Below are 20,878 nucleotides of genomic sequence, written 5' to 3'. Positions count from 1 at the left end.
CGATAAAGGAGATGGAGGGCGTGGAAGGCAAAAAAAAAAAAAAGTAAGCTGTCTTTTAGACTTCATACTCAGAGTTCAAAAGCTAATTTAATACAAATAGGACCGGATTTGCTTTGCTCAGAAGGGCTGCAGTAACAGCTCTGGGCAGCAGGTGGCAGCATCTTGCGCACCCCCCACCCCCACCTGTTTCTGGAATGCTCAGCTTGTCTTTTTCAGGTTTTCCCAGCTCTTCTTACATGTTTATTCCTCCGTGTGAATTTTCGTATCCGTTTAGGATCTAGAAAAAAATGCATTGGTATTTTAATTGGAATTGCATTAGATTTATACATTTACTTGGGAAGAATGGACCAATGTATTACATTGAGTCCTCTTTTCCAAGAGCAAGAGACGGTTCTCCACTTGTCCAAATTTACTTTTGTGTCTTTCAGTATTTCAATATTTGCTCATACAGATTTTGAACGTTCCTTGTTGAATGCACTGCTCGGTATTTTATCTTTTATGCTGTTGTAAGTGGATTTTCTCTACATTGTATCCTCTTCCTCGTAATTGTGAAGGGTGTGATATACTATCATATCATCTGCACATAGATTATTTTCTTTTTTTTTAAGATTTTATTTATTTATTTGACAGAGAGTTACATAGTGGGAGAAGGAACACAAGCAGGGGGAGTGGGAGAAGGAGAAGCAGGCTTCCCACTGAGCAGGGAGCCCCATGCGGGGATCAATCCCAGGACCCTGGGATCACGACCGGAGCCAAAGGCAGACGCTTAACGACTGAGCCACCCAGGCGCCCCATGCACATAGATTATTTTCTAATTCTTCATGCCTCTGATTATCTCTTTTCTAAATCTTTTGACTGGTATGCCCAGAGCGAGCTAACACAACAGTTTACTCCACTTTGGATCCAGATAAATGAGGCTCAGCCTTTAAGTTTGGGTAGCCTGAATTTAAATTTGAGAAGGTAGATTTGGAGGTCCTCTGCTGATAGTGTATGATAGAATATGCTATATGGTGTTGATAGAGTTAGGTAGCAGTGATGTGGGAAACAAAGGCAAAAGAAAAATTAAGTTTCCTTACTACTTACAGTCCTTTGACAAGTCCTTAAAACAGACAGAGTGACATTCCTCTAGGAACTCAGCTGCCTCAATGTTAATACTTTGCTAAGGGCAAAGGCAATCTTAGCCCAACCCCCAGGATCCTGTAAGTCTACTTTAATATATAAAAATAACTTTGGAAACTTCCTTTATCTCTACCCCACAAGATACATGTTGGCAATCATCCCCAAGCACATGAACCACCAACAAACATCTCAAGAGTCTCATGACTGAGTTTTTACTAAACAGTAATAAATGACCTTTTCCTTAAAGTAGCTAGACCCCTCAGGATCCTGGAAACCTTGTTGTCAAAATACCTGGGAGGGTTATGTTGCGCCTAACCCCCTCCCAACTTGAGAGCATATAACGGGCCACTCCTCATGACCCCAGGGCAGCTCTTTCTGCCCACGGGTCCTGACCCCTGTGCTTTAATAAAACCACCTTTTTGCACAGAGACGTCTCGAGAATTCTTTATTGGCCATTGGCTTCGAACGCCAGTGTCTTTCCTACATCAGCAGGATATAAAATTAACACAGAAATCAACAGCCTCTTGACCAAAAAATCCCCTCTCTAGGAATTTACCCTGAAGATATATCTCCCAACAATAAAAAATAAATATGCACAAGGTTGTTCCCCGCAGCACTGTTCAAAATTGCAAAATATTGGGAACGGCTGAGGTACTGAAACATAAGAAATATAAACATGAAGACTGGTACAGGCACACAATGTGATGTACTGAACATCAACTGAACAGCTGAAATAAAGTGAGGAAGATCTCTGTGAACTGACATGGTGTGGTTTCTAGGGTATATTGTTAATTTTTTTCAAAAACTGAAGACAAGGGTCGCCTGGGTGGTTCAGTCAGTTAAGCATCTGACTCTTGGTTTTGGCTCAGGTTGTGACCTCAGGGTCATGAGATGAGCCCATGTGGGACTCTGCACTCAAAGTGGCCTCGGCTTGTCCGTCTCCCTCTGCTCCTCCCTCTGCTCACTCTCTCAAAAAATAAATAAATAAAATCTTTTTTAAAAAGAGAAAAGAGGATAGCATTTATGCCTTTTACATAGGAAAGAAGAAATCAAATATACACATACCTGCTTACTTTTGCAAATACCAAAAACCAGTGAGATTGTTTACCTAAGCTGGGTGTTGGGTAGGAAAAATTTTCCTTTACCCTTCAACGGTTCTTCTGGCTGGTCTAAGAATGAAATTGACATGACACAGATTAATAGGACAAAATCTAATTTAATTTCATATGTACGGGAACCCCACATACATGAGAGGTTCAAAGACAGAAAGGTAAAATGAGGTATGTAGGCCCTTGATGTCATTTTGGAGTGGTGTTGGGGTCAGAGCCGACAGCCAAGAAAGAATTCTTGGGACATCTTTGGTGCAAAAAGGGGGATTTTATTAAAGTGCAGGAACAGGACCCATGGGCAGAAAGAGATGCTGCACTGGGTCGTGAGGAATGGCTGATTATATACTTGGGAGTTGGGGAAGGTAAAGAAAAAGGGGTGCTTCCAAAAAGACTTTCATATGTTAAAGAAGACTTGCTATTGTCAAGCTAAGGTTGTTTTTCCTCTAGCAAAGCATCAACTTTAAGACAGTTGGGAGTTTCCTAGAGGAATGTTATATATACTCTGCCTGCCTCAAGTATTTGTCAATGGGCTGCAGGTTATAAGGAAAGGAAATTTAATTTTTTCCTTTGCCTTTGTTTCCCACATCACCATCCTGAGCAAAGGAATGGAGTGGAAGCTCAGGCTTCAAAGGGAGGGAAGGCAATTCATGGAGCAATGAGAAAAGCAGGTCTTTCATAACTCGATGTTTGCCCTGCCATACAGATGGGCCACTCAAATAAAATTTATCTCTGGAAGTAACTCTTATTCTGGGAAAGAACTGCAATGTAGATTCTTCTAGGTAGTTAAAGGAAGGTCAAAGCTTTCTCTTGAGCCCACAGGTCTCGATTGACTTCAGTTCTAAGTAGTCCACAACCAAAGGGGCACATTTTGGAAAGGCTTGTTCTGAGCCCCTTCAGGGCTGAATAGGAACAGCACAGAAAGGATGAAAGTGTAGAACAGGGTGTGGGGAGGGAGAGACACTTCTCCAACTGTACCTTTTGGCATGGCTTTGCCTTTGTACTGTTAAAAAAAAAAAATCCAACCGAGTACATTTGAAGATCTAACTGGCTTTATTTAACAACCACGAATTGGGAAGCATCTCATCTAACAAACAGAAAGGAGCTCCCGGGAGCTATACAAAATAAAAGGCTTTCATAGGCGGAAGATGGCTGGGGGAGGGGCAGTTTCTAACAAGAGTGGACTGTTTCAGGAAAATCACCTTCCTTTGTGGGGAAGGATGGGGATCTATCATGCAGATCGCCTCATGAGTGCTGATCAGGTAATTCCAGATTGATTGGTTAAAGGTCACCATCCGGGAAAGGCTAAAACTGCAATTACATTAGATATTAAGTCTTGGTTTGCTGACATGTGCCGTAGCACAAGGGACTGCATTTTGAGCCTGTTGTCTCTTTTTTCCTTAAACAGAAACATAATCCTCAAAAGATATTAAAATCAGCAAGGATTGGGGGGAAATCCCAACATGGAATACAAAGATAAGCAATTGAAAAAAAATGGACAAAGTGATAAACTCTTAAAAAAAAAAGAAAAGAAAATGGAACCTAATTGTATTAAAATGTTATTTATAACCACGCAGATGCTGTGGGGGGCGCAGGACTATATTTCAACTACATGTCCTCAGACTAAAGACAAAAAGAATTGCAAATAAATACTGAATTCTGACTGGCAGGTGTGTTTTACACGGTGCTGAAACCACTTTCAGTGTATTATAGGATTAAGCAAATAAGCAAATATATTAAGGATAATGGAAACCAATTTTCTCATTATCAGAAAAGAAAGTTATATCCAAAATGAAATGCAACAGCACTTTACTTATTTCAGGGCTACAGGTCAGTTGATCTCTGTCACCCACAGCAGACCTCTTCTAGTTTTCTGGGAAGATTACCTGACAGTTTTTTGGGTGTTTTTTAAGATTTTATTTATTTATTTGACAGAGAGACCCAGCGAGAGAGGGAACACAAGCAGGGGGAGTGGGAGAGGGAGAAGCAGGCTTCCCATGGAGCAGGGAGCCCGATGTGGGACTCGATCCCAGGACCCTGGGATCATGACCTGAGCCGAAGGCAGATGCTTAATGACTGAGCCACCCAGGTGCCCTGATTACCTAACAGTTTTAAAGGATTCTAATATCTTGGGGTGCCTGAGTGGCTCAGTCAGTTAAGCGTCCAACTCTTTATTTTGGCTCAGGTCATGGTCACAGGTTCCTGAGATGGAGCCCCACGTTGGGCTCTGCACTGGGCATGGAGCCTGCCTGGGAATCTCTCTCTCTCTCCCCACTCCCCACTCACGTGCTCATGTGCTCTCTCTCTCTTTCTCTCTAAGGAAGGAAGGGAGAAAGAGAGGAAAGAAAGGAAAGAAAGGAAAGAAAGGAAAGGAAGAAAGGAAAGAAAGGAAAGAAAGGAAAGAAAGTAAAGAAAATATAGAAATAAAGAAAGAAATAAAGAAAGAAAGAAAGAAAGAAAGAAAGAAAGAAAGAAAGAAAGAAAGAAAGAAAGAAAGAAAGAAAAAGAAAGAAAGAAAAAGAAAGAAGGAAGGAATTCTTGAGATGTCTTTGGTGCAAAAAAAGGTGTTTTTTTTGTTTTGTTTTTTAAACTCTTTTTTTTAAGATTTTTTAATTTATTTGATAAGAGAGAGACACAGTGAGAGAGGGAACACAAGCAGGGGGAGTGGGAGAGGGAGAAGCGGGCTTCCCACAGAGCAGGGAGCCTGACGTCGGGCGTGATCCCAGAACCCTGGGATCATGACCTGAGCCAAAGGCAGACATTTAACGACTGAGCCACCCAGGCACCTCCCAAAAATGTGTTTTTATTAAAGCATTGGGACAGGACCTATGGGCAGAGAGACCTGCACTGGGGTTGTGAGGAATGACTGATTATATACTTTTTAGTTAGTGGGGATTAGGGATAGCGTAAGTCTTTAAGGAATTTAGAGCAAGGCTTCCAGGACCTTGAGGGGCTAGCTGCTGTTAAGATAGGGAGACCCTTCAGCTGTGTATCAGTGGGCCATATGTTTGGAGGATGATTGCTAACATATATCTTGGGGGGGGGGAGTAGAGATAAAGGAAGTTTCAAAGGGATTTTTATTGTTTAGTTTTATTTTTTTGTTTTGTTTTCTAAGTAGGCTCCACACCCAGCATGGGCCTCAAATTCATGACCCTGAGATCAAGAGTCACATGCTCTAGTGACTGAGCCAGCCACACGCCCCTCAAAGGGATTTTTAAAAAGAAGATTTACGGGATCCGGGAGGTCACGCTAATGTTACACAGAGGTCGCCCTTTGCCTCCAGCATAGTATTAACATGAAGGCAGTTGAGCTCCTGGAGGAAGGTCACTCTTCCCACCTCAAGCATTTGTCAATGGGCTGCAAACTGTAAGGAGATTTAACTTTTCTACATTTCTTTTGCCTTTGTTCTCCACATCCCTTGCATGAGAAGATGTGGCAGAGTATGTGAATATATGTATTGTTAAGTATAAACATGGGAGTTAATGTAAAAATGTTTATATATTCTGTTCCAACTCAAAGTGGGGCTGAGAATTGTTACCACCATTCCCTTCTATATTTGGAAAATAGTACATAAAGTTATAAATATGGAAAGGGGCCAGACGATAGTTAACAATGAACCTTGTATGTTGGACTGGAATTGGAGGCATCAGTATGCACATGTGAGCACATCATCATACATAAGGGGATATGTATATGGGCCACACACACGCATACACGCACGTGCACACACTTTCCTCGCTCCCTCAGCTGGGAGGGCCTAGAAGCAATAACACTCCAGTCAGTAACGATGACCACATGTAGGGACCAGATCATGGGTTCCTAAACAGTTTTCCACAAGAAGGAACCAGGGCTTTTTGGGAAAATGGCTGGTTCCACAGCTGAGGTAAGAAAAGCACAAAATGGGGCGCCTGGGTGGCTCAGTCGCTGGGCGTCTGCCTTCGGCTCAGGTCATGATCCCAGAGTCCTGGGATCGAGCCCCGCATCGGGCTCCCTGCTCGGCGGGAGGCCTGCTTCTCCCTCTCCCACTCCCCCTGCTTGTGTTCCCTCTCTCGCTGTGTCTCTCTCTGTCAAATAAATGAATAAAATCTTTAAAAAAAAAAAAAAAAGAAAAGAAAAGCACAAAATGAACCTGGAACATCTTATGATCCCAGAAAGTAAGGAAGTGCTTAAACCATGGGCAACACATCAAAAGACCATAGAAACCAGCTTGAAGGAGCTCCCACTGGCTACACACGGGACAATCTGAGACTGAAAAGAAATCATGATAAGGGATTCTTTTTTTTTTAAGTAAGCTCTATGCCCACCTCAGGCTTGACCTCACGACCAGAGATTGAAAGTCACATCCTCTACTGATTGAGAGTCAGCCAGGCATCCCAAAACTAATAATGATAATAATGAATTTCAACACGTTCAATAAAATAGGACTAAACAGGTCTATACTGATATAAACAAATAATAGGAGAAAAAGAAATGCTTTCTCTTACAGTAGAATCCTACCCAAGCAGGGGATGGCTGAGCTGAGCAGGTTCAGCAGTGGAGGGTGTGGGAGTCTTCACCACCTTGAGCCTAGCTAGTCTTTGGGAGTCTTCCCTGGTCACTGTCACCTCAGCTCTCCCAGTGTGGCCACGAGACAGCAGGGCATTCTGCAATGTTTTGGTCATTGCAATGATCATGATCAAAAGATGAGACAATGCTTGAAGAATGAGTACAGGGAATAGAGGACCAAGAGCAGGGGGCATAGCAATGCAATAAGAAAAAGAACTTTTTGATCCTGCAGAGGAATCTGAAAAGTAATTATAGGCATAGCTCATTTAAAAACAAAACAACAACAAAAAATGCTGCCCAATAATTGTAGATGAGATGAAGAATTTAGAAAATCACTGATGTAGGAAAGACATTATTAGGGTTTGAAGCCGACGGCCAAGAAAGAATTCTTGAGATGTTTTTGGTGCAAAAAGGTGGCGGGCCCAACATGGGGCTTGAACTGACGACCCTGAGATTAAGAGTCACATGCTGTACTGACTGAGCCAGCGAGGCGCCCCAAGATATGAATCTACAGCACAGGAAGCATAACGTATACTAAGCGGGATAAATAAATAAGAAATCCGCATGAGACACACTGTGGTGAAATGCACAACACCACAGGCAAAGATCTTTCAAGCAGCCAGAGAGAAAAATGTAGAACCTTTACAAAGGACCTATAATTCAATCAGTAGCCAGCTTCTCTCAACAGCCATAATGGAAACCAGAAGGCAGTAGAATTGTATCTTCAAAGTGCTGAGAGAGAATGTCAACCTTGACATCTATAAAAGGAGCAAGAACTGGGTGAACCAAAGGCCTTTTCAGATGTCTAGAAACTGAGTTTACTACCAACAGAAATGCACTATAGGGACTTCTAAAGAATGTATTTCTAGAGGAAAGAAAATGGTCCTGCCAAAGTCTGAAATGTGAGAAGGAAGCTGAGCCAAAAAAAAAAAAAAAAATTGTTGAATGTAAGATAATAGAAAAAATATAAATATATATTGGTCGCTGCCTCCTCCCCCACCCCAACTCATCCCACTTCTGACACCCAGCTTCTAGAACCCTTGGAATTCCCTGGGTGGAAGGAATGGATTTTGTTCTAATGAGGTGACTCTAGGTGGACTCCAGGACGGGGGCTGGTCACCAGAGAGACCAAGCCAAGATTAGAAGCTTGGAATTTTTAACCCCACCCCCTGTCCTCCAGAGAGGGGAGAGGGGCTGTAGATGGATTAATGATCACGCCTACGTGATGAAGCCCCCAGTAATATGGTGTTTGGAGAGTCTCCAGGTGGACCAACACATGGATGTATTGGGAGGGTGACTCATCCCACATCAGGTTCCCTGCTCAGCTGGGAGCCTGCTTCTCCCTCACCCTCTGCCTAGGCTCCCCCTGCTTGTGCTTTCTCTCTGTTAAGTAAATAAATAAAACCTTAAAAAAAAAAATCCTTGGGTTGCCTGGGTGGCTCAGTTGGTTAAGCATCCAACTCTTGATCTTAGCTCAATTCTTGATCTCAGGGTCCTGAGTTCAGGCCCCATGTTGGGCTCTGCACTGGGCATGGAGCCTACTTAAATTTAAAAAAAAAAAAATCTTAAAAAAAATAAAAGATTATCCTACATTTCAGGTAGGAAGGGGGGAAAAAAAAACAAGCAAAAACAATGATCATTGACCGTTCATCAGCTACAGTCCTTTGTATGACCTGTGCGTCCAAGGAACACACAAGCCTGTGGGAAGAGGGAATAAGGCACATGCTGCTGAGAAAGGTAACAGTCTTTAGCCTGAAAAAAAGGTGAAGTCTCTTTATCTGGCATTTCTGATGCAATCGTTGAGCAACCTCCTGATGCACCATCAGAAGCAGAACTCCGACCTGGCCTGAATAACAGACTATTGTAGGGGACCCACCGAAATGCCCTGCCAAGGGCCCATGTGGCTGTGCCTAGGCTGTTGGCTGACATCTGTGCCCTTCTCTGGAGGATTGCCCTTGGCAGATGGGACCCTTTGCTCTGACAAACTTGGGACCCTCCACCTTGTACCCCATTCCTGGAGGCCAGTGCCTCATTAAGGGACTACAAAGTGCTGTCCCCTTGCTTAGGTCAGGACAATTCTGTGGTGTCATCTATGCTTGGGTCCCCACGTCTAGACTTTACCTGAGACCTCATCTTGATTGTACCTTTCCTCTCCCCCTTCCAGGTATTTCCTGAAGAGCCTCTGTTGATAATACACGTGCCACCAAATCCCTGCCTCAGGCTCTGCTTCTGGGAAGCCAACCTGAGACAGAGCCCTTTCTGGGCTTGAACCTTGAACCCACACAGCTGATTCTAATTCTGGGGAGAGGGCAACACCTTTAAGCAGAGGTTAGCTTGTTATATCTGGTCTCACAATATTATCCGGTCGCTCTTTCTTGCTATCATGACACTCAACCTGAAATACATTTCAAATTGGCTTTCTTTCTTTCTTTTAAAGATTTTATTTATTAGAGAGAGTACATGTGTGCAGGAACAGGGGGAAGGGCAGAGGGAGAGGGAAAGAATCTCAAGCAAACTCCCCACTGAGCGTGGAGCCCCACCCCAGACGAGTTCATGACCCTGAGATCACCACCTGAGCCAAAATCAGGACTTGGACGCCTCACCAGCTGAGCCACCCAGGTGCTCCTTGAACTGGCTTTCTGGAAAGTCTAGCTCTCTCACAAATTTGAAGTAAAGTGTTGACAGGAATATATGGTTCCATGAGAGAAATTGTTGTACTAAATAGCTCCAAGTTCACACTTTTGAACCCTAGGGCCTCTTCCCAGCAGGACTCAAAGCCTCCCCCGGAATGGAGCTGTTTACCAATGGGTGGAGTCATGGTTTGTCCTTTCCAGGGTGCAGCTCACAGTCTTGCACGAACCCCAGTCTCCCTCCTTTCCTTGTCTTTCTGGAGTCCCGGATCAGGTACTCACCCTCTTCCTAACCGCAGCCCCCCGTCCCGCCTATGGGTAACACTGTTCCCCCTTTCTCATCTCTCCTCGGGCTCATGTTGCAATGTCAATAGATTTAGGGGATTTGAAAGGTGAAGTTGTAGCTCTAACACGGCACACGGTATTCTCCTTTGTCCACCTCTGTTGCACCCAGTTGCCACAGAGATCAAGAGAGATTAAGAAGCAGGGTGGAGGTTGCTGCTGGTGAAGGAAGGCGTGTAGTTTACTGAGGAGAGGATGATGGCTGCTTGGGCTGCTCCCCATGGTGGGCCTCACACACCCTGTTGACCCGTATAGAAAGGACAGGTTCAAGTCAAACACTGACTTCCCTGGAGAGAAGTACCCCTTACCACATTTGAGGATTTATATTTGTCCACAAAATTGTTTGCAAATCAATTTATACTAAAACATAGCCGGCTTGGGGCGCCGGGGGGGCTCAGTTGGTGAAGCGTCTGCCTTCAGCTCAGGTCATGATCTCAGGGTCCGGGGATCGAGCCCCGTGTCAGGCTCCCTGCTCAGCGGAGAGTCTGCTTCTCCCTCTCCCTCTGCCCCCCCAACCCCACCCCACCCCCCACCGCTCATGCTCTCTCTCTCTCTTATAATAAAATCCTAACAAAACACCATGGCATTCTCTGGATTATCACCATCTGGGCAGTCACACAGAGCAGTGGTATGCTCGCGCCCTGGGGACAGGGAGACCATAGGCTTGCTTGCTTTCTTTTTTTTTTCCCCCGACCCCCTTCATACACACACACACACACACACACACACACACACACGCACACGCACACGCACACGCACACATGCATGCACACACACACAAAAAGATCTCAAAGCACATAGCACATGCAGGGTGAGGCAGGACAGAGTTTCCACCATTAGCTGATGGTAAGTGCAGGGAAAAACATGGCCCTGCATGCCCTTTCATTCCATGTAGGCACCACACTCCTTCCAAATGAAAGACAAACTTGGCAGAGCCAAACCCATGTCATAGACGGGGAATTTCTTTTTTTTTTTTTAAAGATTTTATTTATTTATTTCAGAGAGAGAGAATGAGAGAGAGAGAGAGCACATGAGAGGAGGGAGGGTCAGAGGGAGAAGCAGACTCCCTGCTGAGCAGGGAGCCCGATGCGGGACTTGATCCTGGAACTCCAGGATCACGACCTGAGCCGAAGGCAGTCGCTCAACCAACTGAGCCACCCAGGCGCCCCATAGACGGGGAATTTCTTGCCCACAGACGCCTCAGACTGATCCAAGGGTTGTCTTGGGGTATCCCCAAACTGCAGTGACTGTCAGTATCTCAGAGTTAGGGGCTAATGAAATCAGAAAAATTACTTTAGGTGATATGATTTGGGTCTGAAAGAGAGGCTTGGCGAGGAGGCATTTGGGGCGAGGGAACAGGTAGGTTTCTGACTTCAGTGGATACCATTTCGACAAGCAGAGCATCATCCATCACAGCGCCTGGCTGGGTATAGAGACACAAGTCAGCTCTCTCCGGGGGCCTTTATGAACTTACCAATACACCCACACTGCTCTCAGGAGCCCGTTCCCTCTGCCTTCCTGTCTCCCAGCCTCCGGTGCTGGCAACTAGAGAGTCCACGTTAGCATTAGGTGAACTCTCTCTTCTTTTTAACCTGTTCTCGCCATTGGGAGCTTCTTGGTCCCTGGAATTTCAGAGTGTGGCCAGGAGAGGCCTGCGTGCCTGGCTTTGCTGAGGTGATCCTACCTGGGTGTCTGAGAGTCCTTCTAACCTGCAAACCCAGCTCCCCCAGATCAGGAAATCCTTTACCATTTACCTGTAATGCACCTTTTCATTGTCTTTTCTGGGTGTCAGCTTCTCCCCCAGATCTCTCCCCCACCGCTATCTGCTTTATAACTCACATCTTAAAAACAGGGTTGTTGTTGTTGTTTCCCTGTGTAAATTATTTGGATTTCAACAAAGGCTATCTTCTTTTTTCAGACTGTCTAGTGAGTTTTTATTTTTATTTTTTTAAAGATTTTATTTATTTATTTGAGAGAGAGAATGAGAGAGAGAGAGAGAGAGAGAGAGAGCATGATGGGGGGAGGTTCGGGGGAGAAGCAGACTCCCCACTGAGCGGGGAGCCCGACGCGGGACTCGATCCCAGGACTCCAGGATCATGACCTGAGCCGAAGGCAGTCGCTTAACCAACTGAGCCACCCAGGCGCCCTGTCTAGTGAATTTTTAAATTAAAAAAAATCATGGGTTTTGTGTTTTGTTTTTAATCTCAGAACTTTTTCTAAGTTGTTTAAAGCCTTTTTTTTTTTTTAAGTTGTTTAAAGCTGTTCTAACAAAACCTCCTGGAAAGGATTCGTGTTACCCTAGAGTTAGAGCTCCCATCAGCCCCTCCCTCCCTCGCTCAACTGCAGTGGGTGGCGCTGGTGGTTCAACCTGACCTCCCTGGATTGTGCAATCCTTCTTCTAAATTAGCCCTCTCCTTTGGCTTGCTTAGAGCTCTGTATTTTCTCAGCGACCAGGCCGGGTATTGAGGATCTGAGAAGTGAGGTAAGAACAACAGTTTCCACATTTGTGGGCAAGATATGAAAGAACAGGCCACCACAAGCCCTGTCTTGAAGCCCAGACAGGAAGTGCTCACAGCTCAGGGGCTCTCGGCAGCTCTACCCCAACGGCAGAGCCCTAAGCACAACCCAGCTGCCTGTGAGGCTGCCCTCCAGGCCTTCCAAAATCTGAAGGCTTAATTAAAGGCTCATAATTTTATAGACCAGTAGTTGGGGCCGGGGTCAGCTTCCCTCTGCTCTGGCCCGGGGTGACCCCTGCAGGTGTGGACATCCAGGGGCTGGACTGGGGCTGTCGTCCATGATGGCTTCCCTCCCGTCTGGGAGGTCATGTCGGCCCTGGTTCCTGGCTGGGTATCTCCATCCCCTTCCGTGCAGCCTCTCATCCTCAAGGAGGCTAGAGCAAGCTTCTGGACGAGGACCCAAGAGCACAGGAACAGAAGTCACAAGGTGACTCGAGGCCGATTGTCAGAAGGCACGCAAAGTCATTTGGGCCACGTTCTAGTAGTCGAAGAAAGTCACAAGGCCAGTCCAGAGTCAAGGTATGGAGAAATGCACTTGGCCTCTTATTGGGAGGGGTGTGTACATTCTCGGATGGCAGGACCTGCGGCATCTGGTGACGCAGGGTTCTCACGCCTAACACTGCCCTCGCTGTCCGGGGCTTGGCGGGATGGGCAGACACAGAGCTTCACCAAGAAGGGCCCAGTCTTTCTCACGGTCTGGTGTCGGTCCCCAACAGTCTGCACAGGGCCATAACAGCCCACCTTTGTATGGTGCTTCCTCCGTTTCTCGAACTGCACATTTAGTGAGACAGCAATCTTTATTGGGACTATTGTCATTCCCATGTTACGAATGAGGACGATGAGGCATAAGGCAAGAGTTTAGAGGACTCGTCCCAGCCCACGCAGCAGAACTGAGATTGTGGCTTTGCCACCTTTGCCACCCTGTGGAGCATTCTACTCCACCACCTTCTGAAGGTCTGCCTCCAAGGCACCTGGAGGTATCTTCTTCCTTGGCACTCCTCCCTCCTTCCTTGTCTAATCCCAGGAATTCAGGGGCATAGTGGCTGGAGCATACATCCCTGCCTCTCTCTCTCCCCAGCTACTGCTATGAAGTCATAGAGCAGCCAGGGAGGCCAGCAGGTGAGGCTTGGCAAGGACATCCGAACCCCAGGGTTCACTGGGGAAGGAAGCAGCTAAGCGTTGGGTTGGGTTCAGGGCTGAGGTGCGGGCTGTCACCGGGACTCAGCCAGAGGAGATGGGGAATGGGGCAGGCACGTGCAGTTTCGAGGCACTGACTGAAGGCCATTGGTTCACATTTCCCTCACCACACACCTGTGTATATATACACACACAAAATTTTGATGTACTCTCATGTATTGAGCCCAGCTATCAGAGGGCACCCTCACCGCAAATACAGCAAAGTCCAGATAGGTGGTCATGTTGCTAGGCAGGTGGAACTGTCCTTTAGGGACAAGTGTGTCTAGGCTACCAGGTATTTGCCAACAGTCCGGTGGACTTTTATATAAATCACATCAGCAGCTAGCTGAGGGCAAGGTGGATTTGGGAGGACAAACTGGGAGTCAGGGAAGTGAATTAGAAGGCAGTTATAATCCCTATGGCTATTAGCCACTTATAGTAGAGGTGGAGAAATGAGCAGATTTGCAAAATATTTAGCATCAAGATGGCAAATGGGTTTGATTTGGATTCCAAACTAATAAAAAAAAGTCACTGTGGAGGCGCCTGGCTGGCTCAGTCGGTACAGCATCTGACTCTTGATCCCAAGGTCATGAGTTCAAGCTCCACGTCGGACATGGAGCCTATTTAAAAAAAAAAATTGGGGCACCTGGGTGGCTCAGTCGTTAAGCATCTGCCTTCGGCTCAGGTCATGATCCCGGGGTCCTGGGATCGAGCCCCACATCGGGCTCGCTGCTCAGCGGGAAGCCTGCTTCTCCCTCTCCCGCTCCCCCTGCTTGTGTTCCCTCTCTCGCTGTGTCTCTCTGTCAAATAAATAAATAAAATCTTAAAATAAATAAATAAATTAATTAATTAACGATAAAATCATTTTAAGTTCTGTAATTTTAACATTTTTGTTTCCTATTGTTACCAAGACCAATTATAATTGCACAAAATTTTATCAGTTGCACTGTGTGATACAAGTGGGCAAATTAGCTATTGTCAAAACTAGTTTCTCATTTCATATAAAATAACATTTATGTTTTTCAAGAAATTGACATTTTCAAGAGGTTGAAAAAAAAACCTTCCCATTAATAGGCTTATAGAAAAATATAAAAAAAGAAATCTTTTAACTCTTGAAAGGCATTAGGCTCTAATTGTTTGAGTCACAAATGCTAATCCATATTCTGACTGATCCAGAACATCCCAGCTGATATTCAAAATTTGGTCATCAAATGTGTTTTCTTTTTGCAAGCTCAGTTCTACTCAGCTTCAATTCAGTGCATCAATTTGTCTTTTTATAAATTCTTGAAATACAACTGGGACAATTTTCATCATGGCTTTTTTTCTTTTTTCATAAAACAGTTGATCGTGTAAAAGTGGTTTTGATTGAAATGACAAAACCAGCCTCTGATACATAATTAGAATATCTAATAAATTTTGATTAGAAACTTGCTTGAAATTCATGCCACTTCAGAGACTGAAAAATAAAAATTGATTTTAGTAAAAATGTATTTTTACAAAGATGCTTACACAAGATTGTTTCAGAAGAGAGTACTTAAAGTTTTGAAGTGTTTCTGGTTTTATAAAGCCGTAATCCATCCACATCTTAAGTGAAAAGTATGTATACATATTTTTCAAGACTTTAATTCAACGTAATGATGACCTTATGTTTCTAAAAAAAAACTAAGGCTATTTCACATGTAGACAAAAGAAAAAAATAACTTCTTATTTTAGAAAATTTCAAACATGTACAAAAGTAGGAGAGTATAGGGATGCCTGGGTGGCTCAGTCGGGTAAGCATCTGCCTTCGTCTCAGGTCATGGTCCCAGGGTCCCAGCAGGGAGCCTGCTTCTCCTTCTGCTGCTCTTCCTGCTTGTGCTCTCTCTCGCTATGTCAAATAAATAAATAAAATAAAATAAAAACTTAAAAAAAAGTAGGAGAGTATAATGAACTCCCACTGCACAGCTTATATGAATAAACATTGATGTAATTATTAATATAATTATCAACTCATAGCCAATCTTCTTCCATCTGAAGCTCCCATGCCTTCCTCACTTACAGCTCAGATTGGATTTTTTTTTTTTTTTAGATTTTATTTATTTATTTGACAGAGAGAGACAAGCGAGAGAGGGAACACAAGCAGGGGGAGCGGGAGAGGGAGAAGCAAGCTCCCCACTGAGCCAGGAGCTGGATGTGGGACTCGATCCCAGGACCCCGGGATCATGACCTGAGCTGAAGGCAGATGCTTAACAACTGAGCCACCCAGGTACCCCCAGATTGGATTATTTTAAGCAAATCCCATGCATCATATTGTTCATCTGTAAATACTTCAGTATGTTTTACCAACACATAAGAATTCTTTAAAATCACTACAATACTATTATCATATCTAAAAAAGTGAACAATTCCTTAGATTCATCAAATAATCAGTTTGTATTTCAAATTTCCTTGATTCAACAATAGAATTTTAAGATAACAAATCAACAATGAAGCCAACATTAAGTTAAAAAACACTGCAAGAGGGGCGCCTGGGTGGCGCTGTCAGTGAAGTGTCTGGCTCAGGTTGTGATCTCGGGGTGGTGAGATGGAGCCCCATGTCCAGCCCCATGCTCAGCGTGGAGTCTGCTTGAGAGTCTCTCCCTCTTCCTTTGCCCCTCCCACTCATGCTCTCTCTCTCTCTCTCTCAAATAAATAAATCTTAAAAAAAAAAAAATCATTGCAAGGGGCACCTGGGTGGCTCAGTCATTAAGCGTCTGTCTTCGGCTCAGGTCATGATCCCAGGACCGTCCTGGGATCGAGCCCAACATCGGGCTCCCTGCTCAGCAGGCAGCCTGCTTCTCCCTCTCCCTCTGTCTCTATCCCTGCTTGTGCTCTTTTTCTCTCTCTCAAAGAAATAAATATTAAAAAAAAAAAAAACAGCATTGCAAGATTAGAGACACATACAGACTGAAAGTGAGGGATGGAAAAACATTTGCCATGTAATAAATGGAAACGAGAAAAATAAGTCAGGCTAGCAATTCTTACACCGGACAAGATAGACTTTTTTTTTTTAAGTTTTATTTATTTATTTGGAGAGAGAGTGCACAAGCAGGGGGAGCGGCAGGCAGAGGGAGAAGCAGGCTCCCCACCCAGCAGGGAGCCTGATGAGGGGCTCCATCCCAGGACCCTGGGATCATGACCTGAGCCAAAGGCAGACGATTTACCCACTGAGCCACCCAGGTGCCCCTCAAACAAAATAGACTTTAAACAGACTGTGTTGGAGCACCTGGGTGGCTCTGTCAGTTGAGCATCTGACTTTTGGTTTTGGCTCAAGTAATGATCTCAGGGTCCTGGGATTGAGCCCCATGTCCAGCTCTGCAGTCAGGAGGGAACCTGCTAGAGATTCTCCCTCTCCTTCTGCTCTCCCCCTGCTCACACACACACTCTCTCTCTCTCATGGATAAATAAGTCTTTTAAAAAAAATGAAAACAAGTATAATGAAGACTATAACAAAGAAGGACCTTATATAACAGAAAAGGGATCAACCCAACAAGAGGCGGTAACAATTGCAAAAACCACTGTAAGAGCCTGACTTCAGGGGCGCCTGGCTGGCTAAGTCCATAGAACATGCAACTCTTGATCTTGGGGTCATAAGTTCAAACCCCACGTTTGGCCTAGAGCTCACTTCAAAAGAAAAAAAAAACCTGGACTTCAGCATGGCGATATGAGGGACTCCACAGACCCAGCGTCCAGAGAGATAGGTAAAAAGTATAAAAGGGCAACCATTTACAGTATCTAGAAGTGGGCCGAAGGGCATACACAAATGAAGAAACATCTATTCAAGAAAATCCACTAGGGCGCGCCTGGGTGGCTCAGTCGTTAAGCGTCTGCCTTCGGCTCAGGTCATGATCCCGGGGTCCTGGGATCGAGCCCCGCATCGGGCTCCCTGCTCCGCGGGAAGCCTGCTTCTCCCTCTCCCACGCCCCCTGCTTGTGTTCCCTCTCTCGCTGTGTCTCTCCCTGTCAAATAAATAAATAAAATCATTAAAAAAAAAAAGAAAGTCCACTAGGATTTTATTTTTTTATTTTATTATTTTTTTAAAGATTTTATTTATTTATTTGAGAGAGAGAATGAGAGATAGAGAGCACGAGAGGGAAGAGGGTCGGAGGGAGAAGCAGACTCCCCGCTGAGCCGGGAGCCCGATGTGGGACTCGATCCCGGGACTCCAGGATCATGACCTGAGCCAAAGGCAGTCGCTCAACCGACTGAGCCACCCAGGCGCCCAGAAAACCCACTAGGATTTTAGAAGAGTGTGTAGTGTTTGAGCTCAAACTGTTCTCTCCCTCCCTCCCCCGGCTCCAGGTTGGTGCAGCCGAGAACACAGGGCCCCTCTCCCCTCTCAGCTCCCTGTCAGACGGTTTCTTCTAGGGAGGAACAGGAAGGACATCAGCATCTGTCATCCTGCACCAGCTCCCTGTTGTTGAGACTAAGTTCTGGGCAAGTGTGGCCAAGAGGTGGGGACTCCCTTCTTCTGTTCAGCCCCCACTCACGAAATGGAGGCTGCGCTGAGTGTGGTGTCACGTTGAGCGTGGTCGTCCCTGCCCTGACTCGTTAAGGTGGGGGTTTCACGCCAGGAGAGGCAAGCTGCCTCCCACCCTTCACGCGCTCAACCCCTAAATGTATCTATCACTCAGAGAGAAGCACACCGTTGTCCCCAGCCCAGCTCCAGAGCCCTGGCTCAGAGATTTGGGCGGGGGGGGGGGGGGGGTGGGGTGGGGGGGGGGAGACAGAAGCAGGCTATAACATACATAGGTCCTAATCACTTCCCAAAGGAATTGACTTTATTTGCAAAGAGGGTGGAGAAGTTCAAGCCTAAGGGTGCTCTCAGAAACAGTGGAGGCTGTGGTGAAGGAAACTGAGAGCAGATTGGTAGATTTGACGAAGATCAAGTGTAAGCCAGCTGGTTTGCAGGAGAGAACCAGGGAAAGCGACAGCTGGTAGGAACCCTCCTGAGTAGGAACACTAACTTCAGGTGCTACTCCTTCAGAGGAGAGGGAGTCTATCGAGCAATTTCTGCCCCAGGGCATTATTATAAACCATAGAGCAATCAGATAGCAATTAATGGAACTGAACAGCTGGATATGGTCAGGGAAAGAGGTGCAGTGAGCCCAGCCCAAGTCGCTGCCAGCATAGGGTGACATACACCCCAAACCACACTTCCCTGCGGGGCACATCAAAGGTTTAACACTTCACGGGAGTCGGGGGTGGGGGGCTTCACTAAAATAAGCCAGCCAGTCATTAAACAAGCAAATAACATGCCTGAGATGGGGAGTGGGGGTCCAGTACCCAGAGTTGCTACAATACATCATCTAAAGTGTTCAGTTTCCAACAAAAACGTATGAGACAAGCAAAGAAGCAGGAAAGCAGGACTCTGCTCTCAAACTGGAAAAAGGCGCCCACAGGAACTGCCTGTGACTGTGGCCAGATGTTGGATTTAACAAAGACCTAAAGTAGCCACGAGGACACTGTCAAATTCAAATTCAGAGGCAGATATAGCAGCATTAGAATGGAAAACGTCTGCTCCCTCGGGAATGATGAAGGCCCCTGGGGGCATCAACGGGGTGGGGGGCGAGTTTCAGGGGTGCGGTAGGTAACCACAGAGACAGCATGGACTTGCCCTGGCCAGAGTGGAGCGGGAGGGTGGCTGGAGCTGACCAAGGACCGGGAAGTGGCAGGTGTAGAAAGCGCGGCTGAAGCTGAACGTGTCGTGGCACCATTCTACTCTGGAAGGAGATACTCCCAGCCCCTGTCAGCCAGGCCAGGGTGCAGGCAGGAGGTAGGAGGGCACTCTGCACAGGCAGATCTCAGAGCGTGAATCCAGGTGAGGATTTTGCTGGGCAGAAAGCCAGGAACACAGGGGAATCGGGGTTATGATGAGAGAGTAGCTCAGATGATGACCCCCAGGGGTCATCATCTTTCCTGCCTGGACGGGAAAGAAAGCTTCAGGGCTGACGTGCCGGGAGGCACGCAGGGGCAGAGAGAGGGAAGCTGGGTGAGGTTGTAGGTGAGGAGTAAGAACCCTGGGTGGGCAGATGGGAGGCCTTGGTCTGAGGTATTAAAGGCATAGGAGGTAGACTGGAGTCATTAACACAGGAGGTGGGGGGCCAACTCCCACACAGGAGGAGAACCCCCCCACACACACACACCTTAAGGCTGGAGTCCAGACAGGTGGAGGCTGGGCTGTGGTGGGAGTCAAGTTTATGGGTTTAAAGATGGAAAGTTGAAGAAATGAATAGTTGGCATTGAATGACACTTTAGACCAGATGGTCCTCACAGATATATACAGAATATTCCATCCAGAAACAGTGGAATACACATTCTTTTCAAGTGCACATGGAACATTCTCCAGGATAGATCACACATTAGGCCACAGAACAAGTCTCAGTAAATTTGAAAAGACTGAAAGAAGAAGGAAGAAGAGGAGGAGAAATTAATAGTGATTCCCTTTTTCTCTATGAAGTAGGAGAGACATTTGGTGAGAGCAAGGGTGGGCGAGGGATTCACAGGCTCAGAGAGAGGGTCTGACATCTTATTAACCACTGAAGAAAGGGGATAAGGTGCTGATCGAGGGATAACTGACATCTACAAGGATTTTGAGGACTAAAACCCACAAAGGTGGAAATGAAAGACTTGAAGCCATTGATTTTAAGTGGTGCCGGTCAAGAGGGTAGCAAGGTGCATCTCACCCTGAGGGCAGTCTTGGAGTGAAGGGAAGAACCGTCCCATTGTGAGTGCCCTCCTGTGACTCCCCCTGACTTGGCCCACATAGGAGGAGGTGAGCCTGAATGACCCATTCCTGCCCAGAGGCGCAGGCCCCAGCTTCTCCGGAACTCTTGCAGTGGGACAGATGCCTGTGGCTGCACCCAGCCTTGCTCCCATACGTGAAGGACAGGTGAGGGCAGAACATTCCTGGAAGGGACGGGGTCCCTTTCATCCTTGAAGTTCCTGACAGCTGGGGGCTGGGGTATTTCACAGGCTTCGGAGGTCTAAGACCCTGGATTGCCTGCTGGAGAATATACCGTCCCACCTACTGCTCACTCCTGCGGAGGGCTCTGTTTCAAGGGGGGGGAGGGGGGTGCAAAGCTGCCCTGCCCTTCTAGGTGACGCCCTACCCGGTTACACCAGAGGCCCTGGCGGCCCAGGACAGTTCCTGGCTCAGGAGCTTCCTCCAGCCAATCCACCCCGGCGGGAGCCCTACCTACCCCGCCCCTTCCACCTCCAACCCAGGGTCCGCTCCTCCATCCTCCCCGCCCCGAGAACAGGCCCCCTCATTTCTCCCGCACTTCTGGAAGGAACCGAGGTGCCGGGGCCAGACCGATAGGTCCTGAGGGTCCTTCCGAGGGGAGCCTCCCTGCCGCGGCTTTCCCGGCGTCAGTCTTGCGGAAGCCGCGGGTGCCGGGCCGGGAGCCAGCAGTGCGCGGCCCAC

This window comes from Zalophus californianus, chromosome 16, assembly GCF_009762305.2.
Source record: "Zalophus californianus isolate mZalCal1 chromosome 16, mZalCal1.pri.v2, whole genome shotgun sequence".
Lineage (NCBI taxonomy): Eukaryota > Metazoa > Chordata > Mammalia > Carnivora > Otariidae > Zalophus > Zalophus californianus.
Note: the sequence above shows the minus strand (reverse complement) of the source record.